Consider the following 20,826-nt stretch of genomic DNA (forward strand, 5'->3'; position numbering starts at 1 on the left):
ATAAAAAAGGAGCTATTACAACTGATACTCCAGAAATGCAAAGGATCATTAGTACTTTCTGTGAGCAACTATGTCAATAAATTAGAAAACATAGAAAAAATAGACAAATTACCAGACACATACAATCTACCAAGATTGAAGGAGGAAGAAATCCAAAACATGAACAGACCAATAACAAGTAATGAGACTGAAGCTGTAATAAAAATTATCCCAGGGGCCAGGCATGGTGGCTCACACCTGTAATACCAGCACTTTGGGAGGCCGAAGTGGGCAGATAATGAGGTCAAGAGATAGAGACCATCCAGGCCAATATGGTGAAACCCTGTCTCTACTAAAAATACAAAAATTATCTAGCTGTGGTGGTGCATGCCTGTAATACCAGCTACTGGGGAGGCCAAGGCAGGAGAATCGCTTGAACCTGGGAGGCAGAAGTTGCAGTGAGCCGACATTGCACCACAGTACTCCAGCCTGGGTGACAGAACAAGGCTCTGTCTCAAAAAAAAAAAACATTCTCCCAGAAGAAAAATCTCATAGCTTTAGTGTTGAATTCTGCCAACCATTTAAAGAATTAATACCAATCCTACTTCAACTAGTCCACAAAATAGAGGAGGAAGGAATGCTTTAAAACTCATTCTATGAAGCCAGTATTGCCCTGATACCAAAACCAGACAAACACATTTAAAAAAGAAGAAGAAAAAAGAAAACTACAGGCCAATATCTTTGACAAATATTTTTGCAAAAGTCCTCAACAAAATACTAGCAAACTCAATTCAACAATACATTACAAAGATCATTTATCATGACCAAGTGGGATTTGTTCCTGTGATGCAAGATGCTTCAACATATGCAAATCAATGAAGGTGACATATCATGTCAAACAAAGGAAAGCTACAAATCATATGATCATTTCAATTAATGCTGGAAAATCATTTGATAAAACTTAACATTCCTTTATAATAAAAGCTTTCAAAAACTGGGGATAGAAGGAACTTACCTCAACATAATAAAAGTCATATATGACAAACCCACATCTAATATCATACTGTATAGGAAAAAAGTGAAAGCCTTTCCTTTAAGATCTGGACCATGAAAGGGATGCCTACTGTCACCACTCATAGTTAACACAGTACTGGAAGTACTAACCAGAGCAGGAAACAAGAGAAATATACCAAATACATCCATACTGGAAAGAAAGAAATCAAATTATCCTTGTTTGCTGATGATATAATCTTATATTTGGAAAACCTAAAGACTCCACAAGAAAACTATTAGAACTGATAAATAAATTCGGTGAAGTTGTAGGATACAAAATCAACATACAAAGATCAGTAGTATTTCTATATGCCGACAGTGAACAATGTGAAAAGAAAAAATTAAAAAGCAGTCCCATTTACAACAGCCACCCATGAAATTAAATGCCCAGACACAAACTTAACCAAAGAAGTGAAAAATATCTATAATGAAAGCTACAAAACACTGATAGAAGAAATTTAGGAAGACACAATAAAATGGAAAAAAAATTCCATGTTCATGGATTGAAAGAATCAATCTTGTTAAAATGTCCATTCTACTCAAAGCAATCTACAGATTCAATGCAATCTTTCTCAAAATGCCAATGACAGTCCTCAAAGAAATAGAAAAAAACTATTCTAAAATTTATATGGGACCACAAAAGACCCAGAATAACCAATGCTATCCTAAGTAAAAGGACAAAACCAGAGAAATTATATTACCTGACTTCAAATTACACTACAAAGTGATAATAAACAAAATAGCATGATACATGCATCTACTGATACATACATCAGTGGAACAGAGTAGAGAACCCAGAAACAGACCCACACACTTATAGTTAACTAGTTAACTTATTTTTCACAAAGGTGCCAAGACCATACATTGGGGAGAAGACAATCTGTTCAATAAACGGTGCTGGGAAAACTGGATATCCATATGCAAAAGGATGAAAATAGATTCTGATCTCTTACCTTATACAAAAATAAAATCAAAATGAATTAGAGACTTAAATTTAAGTCCTCTAATAATGAAACTACTATAAAAATTGAGGAAAATACTCAGGACATTAGTCTGGAGCCAAAATTTCTTGAGCAATACCTCAGAAGCACACACAACTAAACCAAAAATGGGCAAATGAGATCACATGAAGTTAAAAAGCTTCTGCACAGCAAAGGATACAATTAACAAAATGGCAAGACAACCTACAGAATGGGAGAAAGTATTTGCAAGCTACCATCAGACAAGGGCTTCATAAAAAGACTAAGGATTTCAAACAACTCCACAGGAAAAAATCTAACAATTTGATCAAAAGATGGGTAAAATATTTGAATAGACATTTCTCAAAAGAATACATACAAATGGCAACCAGGCATATGAAAAGCTGCCAACATCATTTATTATCAGAGAAATGCACTCCAGTCTGGGTGACAGAGTGAGACTCCATCTCAAAAACAAACAAACAAACAAACAAAACCCACAAAATTATGGCAATCGTAACATTTAATAAGCAAGGATGATGAGAATAGTATTTGGGGTGGTTTAATTTAGAAAGTAGGCTGGATAAATTTCCTGCCTTTTTTTTTTTTTTTTTTTTTTAAGAGACCAGGTCATGCTGTCACCCAGGCTGGAGTGCGGTGTCACAATCCAGTTAAAGTGACTTATATCTAAAAGACAGGCAATAACAAATGCTGCGTATCAGATCAAGGAAATTTTGGGCAGAGGCTATGAGGTTTTCTAGGTATACAATCTTCTTGTCTGCAAACAGAGATAGTTGGACATCCTCTCTTTCTATTTGGATACCTTTTACTTCTTTCTTTTGCCCAATTGCTCTAAGCAGGACTTCCAGTAGTATGTTCAATAGGATTGATGAGAGAGGGACTGTTTTTCTTGCTTTGGTTCTCAAAGGGAATGCTTGCAGTTATTGTCCATTCAGTATGTTGGCAGTGGGTTTTTTCAAAGATGGCTCTTTTTATTTTAAGGTACGTTCCTTCAATACCTAGTTTGCTGAGGATTTTTAACATGAAGTGATGTTTAGTTTGATTGAAAGTCATTTCTGTATCTACTGAGATAATCATGTGGTTTGTGTTTATATGGTAACATTTATTGATATGTGTATGTTGAACCAACCTTGCATCCCAGGGATAAAGCCTACTTAGTTATGGTGGATTCGCTTTCAGATGTGCTACTGGATTCAGTTTGTTAGTAATTTGTTGAGTATTTTTTGCTGGCAAAGACTTCATGACAAAGACACCAAAAGCAATTGGAAGAGAAACAGAAATTGACAAATGAGATCTAATTAAATGAAAGAGCTTATGTGCAGTAAAATAAATTATCAACAAAGTAAACCAAAAATCTCCAGAATGGGAGAAAATATTGCAATTTGTGCATCTGACAAAGGTCTAATATCCAGAATTTATAAGGAACTTAAACCTATTTACAAGCAAAAAACAACAGCCCCATTAAAAAATAGGCAAAGGACATGAACATAATTTTTTCAAGTGAAGACACAGATATGTCCAATAAGCATATTTAAAAATGCTTGACATTATCAATCATTAGAGCAATGCAAATCAAACCCATCTCACATTTGTCAGAGTGGCTATTATTAAAAAGTAAAATAAATAAATAAATAACAGATGCTGGAATGATTTTGAAAAAAAGGAAATATTTATACACTGCTGGTGGGAATATAAAGTAGTTCAGCCATTGTGGAAAGCAGTTTGATGATTACTTAAAGAACCTAAAACAGGATTACCATTTGACCCAGCAATCCCATTATCAGGTATACACCCAAAGGAAAATAGATAATTGTACCAAAAGAACATATGCACTCATATGTCCATCATTGTGCAATTTACTATCGCAAAAACATGGAACCAACCTAGGTGTTCATCAATGATTGCGTGCATAAAGAAAATGTGGTACATATACATCATGGAATACCAGGAAGCCATAAAAAACAATATTATTATGTACTTTACAGAAACGGGGATAGAGCTGGAGGCCATTATCTTTTCTTTTCTTTTTTTTTTTTTTTTGAGACAGAGTCTTGCTCTGTCGCCCAGGCTGGATGGCAGTGGTGTGATCTCGACTCACTGCAACCTCCGCCTGCCAGGTGGGGTTACAGGCACGCGCCACTGCCCTCAGCTAATTTTTGTATTTTTAGTAGTCAGGGAGTTTCACCATGTTGGTCAGGCTGGTCTCGAACTCCTGACCTCGTGATCTGCCTGCATCAGCCTCCCAAAGTGCAGGGATTACAGGCATGAGCCACTGCGCCCGGCCGAGGCCATTATCTTAACCAAACTAACACAGGAACAGAAAACCAAATACTGCATGTTCTCACTTATAAGTGCTGAACAATGGGAACACATAAATACTGGAAAGGGAACAACAGACACTGGGGTCTGCTTGAGGTGGAGGATGGGAAGAAGGTGAAGATAAAAAATTACCCATCAGATCTGGGTGCGGTGGCTCTTGCCTGTAATCTTAGCACTTTGGGAGGCCGAGGTGGGTGGGTCACCTGAGGTCAGGAGTTCGAGACCAGCCTGGCCAATATGGCAAAACCCTATCTCTACTAAAAACACAAAAGTTAGCTGGGCATGGTGGCGGGTACCTATAATACCAGCTACTTGTGAGGCTGAGGCAGGAGAATAACTTGAACTCGGGAGGCCGAGGTTGCAGTGTGTCGGGATCGCATCACTTAACTCCAGCCTGGGTGGAAGAGTGAAATTCCATCTTAAAAAAAATTACCCATTGGGTACTATGTTTATTACCTGGGAGACAAAGTAATCTGTACACCAAACCCCCCAACATACAATTTACCTATATAACAAATCTGCACATGTACCCTTGAACATAAAATAAAAATTAAAAAAAAATTAATAGAAAATTTTAATAGACAGGAAGGTACCAGAGTTTGAAAGGATTTTTTTTTTTTAATATTAGTAGAGTCATCATCAGTATCCCTAATGAATATTTAAAACCAAGTTATCCAGGGAAAGACATCTTTCATGTTTCTCATATGTATTTCATCTTCTTTGTTTCTTGTCCTCCTCACTCTTTGCAGATAAATTTTAGGGAGATCAGATGAGCAAAACTGAAGAACTTAAGGAATTGGCTGTGGAAAACTGGAAAGCCCAGGACAGCAAAGGATGAACAAAACCAAGGCAGCTGAAAAATATAGTTTAGCAGCCCTAAACACCTTTAGTATAACTATGGGAGATGTATTGTCAATAAGAGAACACTGGGGATATTTGGCAAAATAGGAAAGTAAAGCACACTCCTCACCTTTCATGTGTCTTCTTTTATATTCCCAATCCTCCCCATTCCCTCCATCAACACCCTACCCCTTCAAAAAAAGAAAAATCCAGAATTCTCTATAGGCTAATTTTGCATCAATTTTATAAGGAGACCAAATACTCATCGTCTATTTAGTCATCATTTTAAAAATGTAATTTAATAGGAGGGTCAGATTGGTTTTTGATGTTTTACTTATTCTCAGAAGAATAAAATGTAGTTGGAATGATAGAAAATGAAACGTTTAGTAGCAGTAGGAGTTAAATTAGAAGAAAAAATTATATTGGAAATATAAGAAGGAGAATAAAGTAATCTTTTAAATAAATAAAGTATAAAATGTATACAATGTGTTAAAAAAAAAACCAGAGGATTTATCCATTTATGCCAGAGGTTGCAATTTTTTGTGTGTGAAAAATCAGACCTTGGCAATGACCTTGAGTAGTAGGATATAAGTAACTCCCACAAACACAGCGTTCCAATAATGGAACACTACGCATAAATGGCTAATAGGTTAGTGTAGTGACAATCACTGAGTGATCTAATTTAAGATAAATAATTTGCATGTATTTTTACATGACAAGAATGTTAGAGATTTTTAAAAAATACATAGTGTTTGCATTCAAAAATTGCAAAATGATAAAATAATTTATCTATGGTGTTTAGTGCATGGTTAGATGTTAAGCACAGTTACAAATTGGGTTCCCAAAAAGCAACTCTGAGACCTATGCACATGCAGGAAGTTTACTGGAAAACTACTCTTGGTAACCCCACCTGTGAAAAGTTGAGGAAGCTAAAAGAAGTAAAAAACAGTTAAGGTATTAGGGTTCTTCAGACAAACAGAACCAGAACCAATAGGAGATGATGGATGGATGGATGGATGGATGGATGAATGGATGGATGCATGCATGGATGGATGGTTGGATGGATGGATAGATGGATGGATGGATGGATAATAGATAGATATATAGATTGATTGATAGATAGACAGATGGATAGATAGATAGACAGATAGAGATTTATTATAATTTTATGTAGACTGACAAGTCCTGAGATCTATAGCTGGCAAGCTGGAGACCCAGGAGAATTGATAGTATAATTCCAGTCTAAATCTAGCAGGCTGGAGACCCTGAAAGCACTATAATTTCAGTTCTATTTCAAAGACAGAAAACAAAACAAAGCAAAACAAAAGCAATGTCTCAGCTAAAGGCAATTGGGCAGGAAAAATTCCTTCTTACTTTAGGGAAAGCTAGCCAGGCTCTCAGTTTATTGGAAGGATCTTACCCACAATAGGGAGGGTAATCAGCTTTAGTTAGTCTACCAATTTAAATGTCAATCTCATTCACAAACATTCTCATAGAAACACTCAGAATAAAGGTTGACAAAGTATGTGTGCACAATATATGGGCCAGGTGACATATACAATTAAACATTACAATTGGGCAGCATCACAGTCAAAGGTCCCAGACTCTGAGACAGAAATCTCTGGATTTGGGATAGCCCTGCAAAGTTGCTCCAGATGTAGTAAGAGAGTGCTTATAGTCCCTGCATTCATGCCATTGGATGAGGCAAGGAGGTTCCTTCAACCAAAGCAAATGGGCTAAGAAGTGAGTTGACTCTGTTTAGCCAAGGACATCCTCTGGGAGAGGGAAATTGTTGCATGCTATTGGCTGTCAATGCTCCCAGTTGCTGGGAGAAGGAGTGCTTTAATCCTGAGGGTTGCAGAGACTTGGCTTACATACCAGAGTCTACATGATGCTCTCTATTACATCCTAGATATTCGAAGAAAAGTCTTATAATTTAGCTCTTGAGATTTTCAGAATCTAGAATAGAAAACAGATAGGTAAATCCCATAGAAAGAAAGATTTGTAATCTATAAAATGTCACATTCTTGTGCTCTTACAGACTACCTGGTATACCATATTAACATATTATTTACTAAATAAATTTAAAAGTGACATAAAATCAGCAAATATCAGTGTTATAAACTCCGGTATATAAAGAATTTCTTAATGTTTGTTGATTACTCAATTAATAAATACTTCATTAATGGATATTTCATAATATTATTGATTCAACACAACTTATTCATGTATTACTTGCCAGATACTGTCTAAAGTATTCAGTAACTTGGACCTAAATCCATTTAAATGAATATTTAATTTCTCTCTCAGTAAAAACTATATATTGTTCATGGTCAAATGAAGTTCTTCAAGGGTAAGATTATTCAAATGAATGCTTTTGATTTTAATTCATGTATGATTAGTCATTTATTTGAATATGTTTTGTCTGTCCTTTCATTGTGATAGGCGTGGAGCTAACATCTAATGATTAATAATAACAAAATATAGTCACTTGCTTCACTGATTTAGTTGAAGAAATTTAAAAGATAAACTAGGAATTGCACCACAATTTAAATAAGATCCAAAATGAAACTGCATATTAAGTATGGAGATATAAGAATCTCTGAATCAATTAATAATGATTGAAGTGCATATATATGAGACAATATTTAAGAACATATAAAATATCCATAAAAGTTTAATCAAAGATTTTATGACATCTGAGGAAAGACACAAAACCAATGCAATAAATAAGTGGGAAACCTGTGAAATGTTTGCATATTTGAAAACGAGTAGTCTGTTTAAAAAATAATTTTATGCCAAAAATTATGACTCCTTTAAATATTAATTTTACCTCCAGTGTAAATGTAAGAAGCAAGTATTATTTTTCTCCGTTTATAATCTTGAGAAAATTTTAGCCTAGGGAGTTAACCTCTCATAGAGAGTAAATGGCTTGGCTTTAACTTAAACTATAATCTGTAAAACTCTAAAATCCACAGGGCATGACTTTTAAAGGCTTTACGGTATTCACATTTGCTATGCTTTGGGCGTCTGTTCCCTCATGTTGAAACATAATTGCCATTGTAAAAGTATTAACCCGTGGGACCTCTAAAAGGTGATTAGACTGTGAGGACTCTGCCCTAAGGGTTGGGGCTAATGCCACCACAGACAGGCAAGACAGGCCCCCTCTTGCCCTCCCTCTCTTTGCCCTTCTTCCATAATGCCTTTTGCCATGTGATCACTCTGCTCTGCAAAAAGGCCCTCACCAGAGGCTGCTGTCATAATGTTGGATTTCCAAGTCTTCAGAATTGTAAGCCAATAAATTTCTGTTCATTATCAATTATCCAGTCTGCAGTATTCTGTTATAGCAGAACGAAATGAACTAAGACATTACAGAATCATGCCATATTTCTGTATTTGATTAAAACTTTGTTGTGAAAATAAGATATTTCAAAATAAGAGGCTGGTAAATATTAAAATAATGATACTAAAATGAGAATATTGGAAAGAAGTGAGAGAAAAGAAAATATTTAAAAACTCATGTTACCTAATTAGATTTTAATACTCACTCTTAGTTATTGTACATAAATGTATACTTGGCATCCTAAATCAGTATTTAGCAGAAAAAAGGAAGTGTCTGTACACTAGGAAAGACCACTAATATAACAGAAACAGCTATATAAAACTGGAATTAAAATAAATTTATTCTAAAATAATAAACACCTGAGTATCTCCTTAAATATCTGTTTATTTTTCGAAGCAGAGATGAAGATTGGCAGAAAGATGTGCATAAAAGGTAAGAGTCGAAGAAGAAAAAATACAAACAGAGAGGGAAAAGAAAGAGGGGAGAGAGAGAACGAGAAACAACTACTCTTACCAGAAGTTAAGGTATTTAAATACAAATAGATGTAAATTTATTTGAATATATTTCTAAACACTATTTATTTATATTTATATAACTCCTTTGCAACCATAGACCTCTGTGATTGTACCTGTGGAACTGAAAACCTCCATCAATTGTTAGTTGGTTTAGAAAATCAGTAATGAACATAACTCATGTAAACTAAGTTTATTAATAATACACTTAATGTGCAATAAAGATTAAGAATTTTTATATGCAGTCTTCTATCTTTATCCCACTTTAAACAATTTTGTTTGACTATTTTTTATTCCATTTGATATATTTTATGGAATAGGAAAGGAGATATTTTATTTTTTAATTATTATTATTATTTCAACTTTTGGATTCAGGGGATAAATGTACATATTTGTTACACGGGTATACTGTGTGAAGCTGAGGTTTGGGTTACCTCACCAAAATGGTGAGCATAGTATCCAATATGTAGTTTTCCCGTCCATCCCTCCTTCTCCTGCCATATTCCCTCACTTCCCAGTAGACCACAGTGTCTATTTTTCCTTCTATATGTCCATGAGTATGCAGTGCTTAGCTCCTACTTAAAGGTAGAAACACATACTATTTGGTCTTCTATTCCCCTGTTAATTCACTCATGATAATGGTCTCCAGTTATATCAATATTGCTGTAAAAGACATACTTTTCATTGTTTTTTCATGGCTGCATAGTATTCCATGGTATGTTTACACACCTTCTCTTTATCCAATTCAACATTGATAAGCACTTAGGTTGATCCACTATCGTGAGTAGTGCTGAGATGAACATGTAAGTGCATATGTCTTTTTGATAGAATAATTTCTTTTCCTTTGGGTATATACCCAGTAATGAGATTGCTAGGTCAAATGGCAGTTCAGTTTTAAGTCTTTGAAAAATCTCCAAACTGTTTTCCACAGTTGCTGAATTATTTACATTCCCACCAACAGTTTATAAGCATTCTCTTTATTTTCACAGACTTGACAGTATCTGTTATAATTTGTCTTTTTAATAATGGTCATTGTGACTGATAAGGAGATGGCATCTCACTGCAGTTTTGATTTGCATTTCTCTAATGATTAGTGATGTTGAGTATTTTTCCATAGTAATTGAGTGCTTGCATGTCTTTTTTTTTGAAAAGTATCTGTTATGTACTTTGCCTGAATCAGTAATTTAAAAACTACCAACCAAATAAAAAGCTCTGGACCAGATAGATTAATAGCAAAATTCTACCACATGTATAAAGAACTGGTATCAATTCTACTAAAACTATTCAAAAAAATAGAAGAGGAGGGGCTCCTCCCTAACTCATTTAATTCAGCCAGTATCTGACTGACACCAAAATCTGGCAAAGTTCAACAAAAAAATTCAGGCCAATATTTCTGTTTAGTCTAAGCAAAACTCCTCAACAAAATACCAGTAAACAAAATCCAGAAGCACATCAAAAAGTTAATTCACCACAATCAAGTAGGCTTTGTTGTTGGAATGCAACAGTAGTTCAACATATGCAAATCAATAAATGTGATTCATCAACAAAACGGAATTAAAAGCAAAAACCATCTGATAATCTCAGTAGAGACAGAAAAAACTTTTTGATAAAATCCAACATTTCTTCATGATAAAAACCTTCAACAGACTAGGTATCAAACAAACATACCTCAAAATAATAGAGCCATTTATGACAAACTCACAGCCAACATCACACTGAAGGGCAAAAGCTGGAACCAACCCCTTTAAGAACTGGAACTAAACAAGGACGCCCACTCTCACTCTCCTATTCAACACAGTACTGGAATTCCTAGCCAGAATAATCAGGCAAGAGAAAGAAATAAAAAACATCCAAATAGGAAAAGAAGTAGTCTAAATATTTCTCCTCACTGATGATATGATTCTGTACCTAGGAAACCTTAAAGTCTCTGCCATAAGGTTTTTAGAACTGATTAATGACTGTAGTAAAGTTTTAGGATACAAAATCAATGTACAAGGGTCAGTAACATTTCTACACATCAGTAATGTTCAAGCTGAGAGTCAAATCAAGAACACAATTTCATTTACAATATCCAAAAAATAAATAAAATACCTAGGGATGCATCTAACCAAGGAGGCAAAATATCTCTACAAGGACAACCACAGAACACTACTGAAAGAAATCAGATATGACACAAAGAAACGGAAAAACATTCCATGCTCATGAATTAGAAGAATCAATATTGTAAAATAGTCATACTACCCAAAGCAGTTTACAGATTCAACACTACTTCTGTCAAATGACCAATATCATTTTTTCACAGAATTAAACAAAGCTATTTCAAAATTCAAATGGAACCGAAAAGGAACCTGATCAACCAAAGGAATACTAATCAAAAAGAACAAAGCCAGAGGCATCACATTACCTGACTTCAAATTATGCTATAAGGATACAATAACCAAAACAGCACACTACTAGAGCATAAAGACCAATGGAACAAAATAGAGAATCTAGAAATAAAACCGCACACCTACAACCACCTGATTTTCGAAAAAGTTGACAAAAACAAGCAATTAGGAAGTTACTTCCTCTTAAATAAATGATGCTATAACTTCTGTTATATGCAGAAGAAGAAAACTGGATCCTTACCTTGCACCACACACAAAAATTAACTCAAGATGAATTAAGGGTTTAAATGGCGGTAAGACATCAAATTATAAAAATCTTAAAAGAAAACCTAGGAATTACTCTTCTTCACATTAGCCTGGCCAAAAACATTTTTAGTTAAGTCCTCAAAGGCAATGCAACAAACACAAAAATGGACAAGTGGGAGCTAATTAAACTAAAGAGCTTCTGCACAGCAAAAGAAACTATCAACAGAGTAAAGAGACAATCAACAAAATGGGAGAAAATATTCATAAACTATGCATACAACAAGGGTCTAATATTCAGAACCTATAAGGAATGTAAACAAATAAATAAGGAAAAACCAAATAACCCCATTTTTAAAAAATGGGCAAAGGACATACTATTTTTATAAAGCCTGAATTCTACAATTTTCTGTGGCTGGATGTGTAACATTTTGAGTTAATACTACCACAATTAACATCAATTAAACATTTTTTACAACACATTTTAGCAAGGAAATACAACTCAAAATAGTTCCCAAAATTTAGTTTGTTCAAGAATAACCTAGGAGCTTACATAAAATGTACGTCCAGGGGACTATTCTCAGAGATTTTGATTCAGTATATTCAGTTTCAGTCTCAGAAATCTACCTGTCAAGTAATTACCTCACATGATTTTGATTTATAAATAAAGATATTTTTAAAGATCTTTACATGTATGTGGCAAAGCTTATTGACACACTTTCTGTCCCACTTTAAGTTTCTAACATTAAGACTCTGCCACTATTGTTAAGACTCCACCATATATTTGCCATATATTGTTGCTATATCATTTTATTTAATCTCAGCCAGGCAAACTGAAAGGAGGTATATCTATAATATCATTTAATGTATAAAATATACACTAAAATACAATTGTATATATACACAAATATAAATATACATTTACATATATTTATATAATTATATGTAAATATATCAAGTGTATGTTTACATACATGTATTTACATACATGTTTACATAAATAATTAAAATACATTAAATTATTTAATATATGTTTATATGTGTGTATATATACAATTATATTTTAATGGTATTTTTATATAAATAAGTATATATAATATATTATTATATCTATAATTAATATTATTTATATGTCTGTATATGTATACTATTGTATTTTAAAGGTTTGAAATAAAAATCCATTTCTTAAAAATTTCTGTCTACTAGTCCCATGTTTATGTTCATGCTTGCTCAGTGTTAATCTCCCACTTGTAAGTGAGAATATGTAGTATTTGGTTTTCTGTTTCTGTGTTAATCCACTAAGGATTATGGCCTCCAGTTGCATATACGTTGCTGCAAAAGACATGATTTCATTCTTTTCCAAGCTGCCTAGTATTCAATGAAATATATGTATCACATTTTCTTTATTCAATCCAATCCACCACTGAAGGGCACTTAGGTAGATTCCATGTCTTTGTTATTGTGAATAGTGCTGTGATGAACATGCAAGTGTGTGTGTCTTTTTGGTAGAATAATTTATTTTCTTTTGGGTATATACCCAGTAATGATATTGCTGGGATGAATGGTAGTGCTGTTTCTCTTGGAAAAATGTCCAAATAGCTTTCCACAGTGGCTGAACTAATTACATTCCCCAAGGGAGAGTATAAGGATTCCCTTTTCTCCACAGCCTCATCAGCATCTGTTATTTTTTGGTTTTTTATAATAGCCACTCTGTCTGGGGTGAGAATAGGTCACTGTATTTACAGTGACTGGTATCAAACTGTAGTTTTTGACTTGCATTTCTCTGAAGATTAGTGATGATGAGCATTTTACCATGATTGTTGGTCATTTGGGTATCTTCTTTGGAGTTCATGTCCTTTGTCTACTTTTTAAATGTGGTTGTTTTTTGCTTGTTGATTTGTTTGTTTCATATAGATTCTGGATATTAAACCTTTGTCAGCTGCAGAGTTTGGGATTATTTTCTCCCATTCTTTAGGTTGTCTATCTACTCTGTTGATACTTTGTTTTGCTGTGTAGAAGCTCTTTAATTTAATTAGGCTATGCTTGTCAATTTTTGTTTTTGCTGTAATTGCTTTTGAAGACTGTCATAATTATTTCACAAGGTCAATGTTCAAAATGCTATTCCCTAGGTTTACTTTTAGGATTCTTATATTTTTAAATATTGAGGTCTTACCCGTAAATCTTTAATTCATTTGGAGTTAATTTTTTTATATGGTGCAAAGTTGGGGTCCCATTGCATTCTTCTGAATATAGCTGGCCAGTTATCCTAGCAGTATCTATTACATAGTTTTTTCTTTCCCCATTAATTGTTTTTGTCAGCTTTGTCAAAGGTCAAATTGTTGTACATATGCAGCTTTTCTGGGTTCAATATGCTGTCCCATTGTTCTAGGTGTTTTTGTGTTCTATGTGTTCTATTTGTTCTTGTTCTAGGGCCACACTGCTTTGGTTACTGTAGCCTTAAAGCATAGTTTGAAGTTGGGTAATATGATGCCTCCAGCTTTGTTAGACTTGCTTTGGCTATTTGGACTTTTTTTGTGTTCCATGTGAATTTTAGAATAATTTCATTTAATTCTGTGAAGAATGATATTTGTAGTTTGATAACAATAGCATTGAATCTGTAACTTGCCTTGGGCGGTATGGCCATTTTAACAATATCAATTCTTCCAATCTATGAACATGAAATGTTTTTCCATTTCTTTGTGTCATCTCTGATATATTTCAGCAGTGTTTTGTAGTTCTTCTTGTAGAAATCTTTCACCTCCTTCGTTAGCTTTTTTCCCAGGTATTTCATTTATTTTGTGGCTATTATAAATGGGATTATATTATTGGTTTGACTCTCAGCTTGAACATTCTTGGTGTATATAAATGCTACTGATTTTTGACATCAATTTTGTATCTTGAAACTTTATTAAAGTCATTTATCAGTTCTAGGAGCCTTTTCACAGAGGCTGTAGGATTTTCTAGGTATAGAATCATATCAGTGAAGAGAGGTAAGTAGACTTCTTTTCCTATTTGAATGCCTTTTATTTCTTGCTCCTGCCTGATTTGTCTGGCTAGATGGTCACATTGAGAATCCTGCAGTGAAACTAGGCCGCATAAAACTTAGAAACTAGGCCTCATAAAAAAAAAGAACTTAAAAAATTAACACCAGGTGGCTCTGGAGAGGGTCCCACCCTGCCTCAATAGGGTCCCACCCTGATAGGGTCCCACCCTGCCAATTCCGGGAAACAACCTCATGGGGTCCCACCCTGCCAATTCCGGGGGTCCCACCCTGCCTCGAAGTTCCCGGAATCAACAACTCCAAGAAAAAACCTCATAAGGTCCTGCTCTAACCAATTAGAACAAGACACCTTGCTCAGGCCATAGACAGACCCAATTACCACGCGCCTAAAGCTTTGTTTGAATTTTGCGCCCTAAGCTGTGTTTGAACTTGTGTTTGCCTGTAACAAGCAGTCAGGGTCCCAGGGCCAACTTAGAGCTTGGGACCCTAGCGCGCTAGTAATAAATAACTCTCTGCTGTGAATCTCGTGTCGGTGATCCTTCACGGCGACCCCTGTCCAGGAAGGAATCGACAGTTTGGTTCCAACAGCAGAATATTTGGTGCATAATGGAAATGATAAGTAGGTCAGACTTCGTATTGTCCTGCCCAAACTATTTCCTGCGCAGTTAAGGACTTGTCGAGTTAATATAATATGTGTGGCTGTGTCTGATGGAGACTTGTGTTCGAATGCACTTCTGAAGAAAAGACTTTGAATATAGTTCTATGTCTCTGGTTAACAGATCTGAGAAGAAGTAAGGATGCCTGTTCCATGAAGGGGTCCACAAAGGAAGATGCCCAGAGGCTTGGGGGTCTCTATACTGAGCATGCCCAGCATGGCAGGCTGACACTGAGGCTGAAAAGGCCTAAGGCAGAGATTATCCTGCCCTAAGTGGGGTCACACACACAGGTTAAAGTCCCCTGCCATGGCACCAGATGCTATTACTGGGATCATCTGAGACAGTTAGTAGATGAAGAGTATAAAATCCTAGAATTTCTTTAATTCATGTCCAACATTTACTGATGCAGACACTGAGGCCCAGAAAGAGGAAGGGATTTGCCAACATACAGGCGGCAGTTAAAATGGGTGCTGGAACCCAGTTTTCTGTCTCCTGGTTGTCTTTAGAAAACTGGAAGACAGAAAGTGATTCTTATTTTTCCTTCTACTTTGGTTCACTTTAGAAATAGTTTTTTATAGAGGAGAAGACAATGAATTGAAAGACGTTAGGAAGCTGGTTTTGAAATCACACCGTGTGCTAGGTAAAGTTTGGATATGTCCTCCAAATCTCATGTTGAAACGTAATCTCCAATGCTGGGTGTGGGGCCTATAGGGAAGTGACTAGATCATGGAGGTGGATTTCTCGGGAATGGTTTAGCACCATCCCCTTGTGATTTCCTTGTGATAGCGAGTAAGTTCTTGTGAGACCTGGTTGTTTAAAAGTGTGTGGCATCTTCCCCTTGTTTTCCCTTGTACTCCTGCTTTCGCCATGTGATGTGCCTGCTTCTGCTTTACCTTGTGCCTTCAGTAAAAGCTCCCTGAAGCCTCCACCAGAGGCCTAGCAGATAACATTACCATGCTTCCTGTACAGTTTGCATTTGCAGAATCGTCAGCCAATTAAACCTCTTTTCTTTGTAAATTACCCAGACAGGTAGTTATAGCAACACAAGAACAGACTAACAGACTATGAATATATTAAAAGAGCACTTAACATCAGGAACAAAAGATTACCAAGCCACATCTCTTTTAATTTATAGTTGATGAATCTGGAAACCAGAAAACCAGATGACCTGCCTAAGAACACATGGAAACACCCGGCTTCCTGACTCTTCCTAGCTGTGCCCCTCTGTATCATAGCTGTGTCCAGGCAGCTACCACCACTGACTGAATGTTTCAGCATTAAATGCCAGGTTTCAGTCTAAGAGCTTGTGAAATATACTTCTGCGTTTTCTGTAAAACTGAAGTTGAAGGTATATAATAATGCATAGTTCAGTATCATCCATACAAATCTCATTGAACATTTATTTCAGATTTCAGAATCAGGAAAAAAATACTTCCCTGAGAAGTGAGCATATTTTCCATTTCCGATAAGTATGAAAGCAACTATGTTTTCCTATTTACTCTGGCTGGCACAAAGCTCAGAGCCTAATTTAATGTACAATAAAATATGGGTATTTCCTCCTTTTATCTTTTATCACCAATTTCTATTTAATTTACTTTAACACGTGTGTCTCTGGAGTTAAGACAAGTCAATTCCCTTTCGTAAAAGATGGAGACATCATCACACAATAATTGTTGTTATGGTAAAAATAAATTATGAAAATGTTAATAACAAAAAATAAAATAGGAGGAGGGAAAGGTAGAGCCTTGCAGTCCATGATAAGAACTAAAATGCCAAAATTGTCTAGCGAAGACAAGGATTTTCAGTAAAGAATGACATAGATTTACTTATGTTTTGAAAGGATAGCCTGAACAAGTGTATATAAAGTAGAATATGATGGTGAGACCATGATGAAGAGAGGCAGAAGCATTGGGAAAAACTGTTCATATTCATAGAAAGAAATGTTGGTTGTGTTGACAGGAGTTGTTAGAATAGTCAGATTCCAGAAGTATTTTAAGGTAGTGCTGCCAGCACCTATTGGTGTATCAAGGACAGAAGAATGAGAAAGGTCAAGAAAAAATAATTTGCATGTAGGAAGGACAGAAATAGTAAGTTCTTATCGGGAGAACCCGCTCCCAATGTTTAACGTGTGTTCTTTTCTATTTCCTAAGTGTCTCGGCTGGGCTGAGAAATAAAGGGAAAGAGCACAAGAGAGAGAAACTTAAAGCTGGGTGTTCGAGGGAGACATCAAATGTCGACAGGATCCGTGATGTTCCCCGAGCCGAAAAACCTGCAAGTTTTTATTAGCGATTTTCAAAAGGGGTGGGAGTGCACGAATAGGGTGTGGGTCACAGAGATCACATACTTTACAAGGTAATAAAATATCACAAAGCAAATGCAGGCAGGGCGAGATCACAGGACCACCAGATGAGGTGAAATTAAAATTGCTAATGAAGTTTCCTGCAAGCATTGTCATTCATAACATCTTATCAGGAAACAGGGTTTGAGAGCAGACAACCTGTCTGACCAAAATTTATTAGGCAGGAATTTTTCTCCTCCTAATAAGCCTGGGAGCACTACAGGAGACCGGGGCTTATTTCATCCCTTAGGCTTCCACCATAAAAGCTTCCAAAGGGGCCCTTTACAGGCCTACCTTCAGGGCGCATTCTCTTTCTCAGGAATGTTCCTTGCTGAGAAAAAGAATTCAGCGATATTTCTCCTATTTGCTTATGAAAGAGGAGAAATATAGCTCTGTTCCGTCTGGCTCATGGGCGGCCGGTTCAAAGTTACCTCTCTTGTTCCCTGAACGTCGCTGCTATCCTGCTCTTTTTTTAAGATGCCCAGATTTCATGTTGTTCAAACACACATGCTCTGCAAACAATCTGTGCAGTTGACACAATCACAGGGTCCTGAGGCGACATTCATTCTCCTCAGTTTACGAAGAAGATGACGGGATTAAGAGATTAAAGTAAAGACAGGCGTAGGAAAACACAAGGGTATTGATTGGGGAAGTGATAAGTGTCCATGAAATCTTCACAATTTATGTTCAGAGATTACAGTAAAAACAGGTGTAAGAAATTGTAAAAGTACTACTTTGGGGAACTAATAAATGGCCATGAAATCTTCACAATTTATGTTCTTCTGCCATGACTTCAGCCAGTCCCACCGTTCAGGGTCCCTGACTTCCCGCAACAACTTCTATGTGGCACAATTTAAGTTTGTAAAAACTATTAGACATTCATGTAGAGACACTGAATCCATGATTGAATAGATGAGCCTGTATTTCAGAGAAGCTGTCAGGATTGCAGTTATGCATTTGGGAGAGGTCAGCATTCACCTACATATGCTGACTACATGAGATCTCTTCGAGAGTGAGTAAATAGAGGCAAGAAGTTATCCAAGGGCTGAGCACAGAGCACATTGTTGTGATCGGAAATCCAAAGTTACAATTCTATCTAAGGTTACCTGAGGTAGAAGCAGAACTGAAGGAGAATAACGTCTTGAAAGAGAGACAGAAATGTATTTCAGGAAGCCTGAAATACTTGTCTGTAAATATCACTTCATTGTGGTGGATAAGGGGAAGAAACTGGCATTTAGATTTTGTAATATGAACATCACTGAGGTTACTATCAAGTTGCAATTCTGAAGAATGTTTGGGAGTGCCTCCCCTCTCCCCTTCAAAAGAATGTATGTTCAGAAGAGAAAGGGACAACGGGGAATGAAGAAGACAATGAATTGTAATTATTCTCCGGAAAAAGAGAAATAAGTCTGTAATTCAGGGTGAAATGTCAAAATAAAAAAAAAAAATTCCCCACTAATGTAGAACTAATGAAAACAGACATATATGTAAACAGACAAGTTATTAGAGTGTGATATATAGAATAAAAGAGAACTATAGCCACAGCTCTTATGTAACCTTACAGTTGGAAGCCTCGATCATGAAACAACTAATTAGTCTGTAATAAACAGTACTTACAAATTTGTGCAGAAGACATGACTTGATATTTTGAAGAATGAAAATTAAATTTTGGATATTTTCATAAAATACTCATATTTTCCTTTTGAATAAAATTGGAGAATGACTTTTATTATCTTTATAAGCTGAAGATTTCCATCAGATCTTTCCACTAAATCCATATGCTTGAGTAAAGGCAGCCATATTGCTTACCTTGTAATTCTGCAAAAGTAGCCCCTGAGAAAATGTATTGGAACAGTTACCAGTTGTACCTTTTTGGCAAAAGAATTGATTTAATTCTCTGCTTTAATTTGTAGTTCAATACAAAAGTCATTCCAAAAGGCAATTCATCTTAGCTTTCAAAACCAGATCGTTGGAAACATCTTGTTTAGACAAAGCAAATGTCAGAGCAAATAGAAATTAACAAATTGAAAGCAAAATTATTTCTTTGCTTGCAGGTAAAACGGACCCATTACTCGTCCAAATAGCTGTGCATTAATCAAATGATAATAAGGCATTCATGTGTGCCCAACTTTCTAGCCTTCTATAAATGTCTTAGATGTGAGCTAAATAATTTTGGCCTTTGATAAAATATTTTTACTGCCAAAAAAGCTAATTGTTGTTTCATATTTGGTTTACATAGTTATTAGTAAAATAATAACTGTGGCTTATCTCAAATGTATTTATATTTCAAATCTTTCGGAAGTTAGCCAGTTAAAATTGAAATTTTTAGTCATAAAAAAAGTTTGAACTTACTCCACTGTTACTTAGTTTATGTGTGTTTTATTGTTTCTTGCACTTTGTTATTTTGTACTAGGCCTTTTAAAGAAACTTTTTCAAGACAGTAAGCAATAAGAAGTCTACTTTTCAATATACTGAGCAGTGAATTGTAAAATATATCATAAAAAGAGCATATAAAAAATATATGTGCTTTAAAAACAATAATAAAACAAAAATGATACAAAATATCCACACTCCAGGACAATACATAAAATATTAATTTATGCTCAAAACCCTCCATGTGCCTTTCCCAATAACACTCTTTCCTCCTTGCTCAGGAGTAACCATGATTCTGAATTTATATTAATATCTTTCTGTTTCTACATAGGTTTAAAACCACGTATGTATGTTTTATCAGTAAGGTCGCAATCAGGGAAGGAAAACCACTATACGCAAAGAAATATAAAATTTATAATAGGAAACTGGAACTTACATAATTGTGAGATTAGGTGGGGAAGGAGAGGTCCGAAACGATCAGAAAAATACCACTAACCATTCCTGGCTTCATTAACACATTAGTGTTTGCAGGAAGTGAGGCATGTTCAGCACTGGAATGGAAGCACAATGCCTGTGTAAACAGTCAAGGGAAGATTATCAGCTCTGTGGGTTTGCAGCCAATGTATAGGTGGGACTGGTTTTGCTATCACACAGGGGCGTTGACAGTCAATAAAGAAAGCCAGAACCTCTGCTTCTGTTCCACACTGCCTTCACCCAGGATGTCCTTTACAATTAATGGCTTCTGCTGCCTTTTAAATCTCATGAAAAGTTCTGTTGGGTCTCACCTTTACCCAAAACAACA

At 35.6% G+C, this 20,826-nt stretch overlaps 1 long non-coding RNA gene across 2 annotated transcripts in view; it reads right to left on the reverse strand.

Moving 5' to 3' along the window:
- LOC135964557 (uncharacterized) overlaps window positions 1-20,585 on the reverse strand; it is a 94,867-nt gene extending 74,282 nt beyond the window's left edge. For both annotated transcript variants that reach the window (XR_010577043.1, XR_010577042.1), the window contains exon 1: window positions 20,461-20,585. This is a non-coding gene — a long non-coding RNA (uncharacterized lncRNA). The remainder of the gene's footprint in view (window positions 1-20,460) is intronic.
- Window positions 20,586-20,826: the final 241 nt, after the last annotated feature.

The sequence above is a fragment of the Macaca fascicularis genome, chromosome 8, assembly GCF_037993035.2.
Source record: "Macaca fascicularis isolate 582-1 chromosome 8, T2T-MFA8v1.1".
In the NCBI taxonomy this organism is placed as follows: domain Eukaryota; kingdom Metazoa; phylum Chordata; class Mammalia; order Primates; family Cercopithecidae; genus Macaca; species Macaca fascicularis.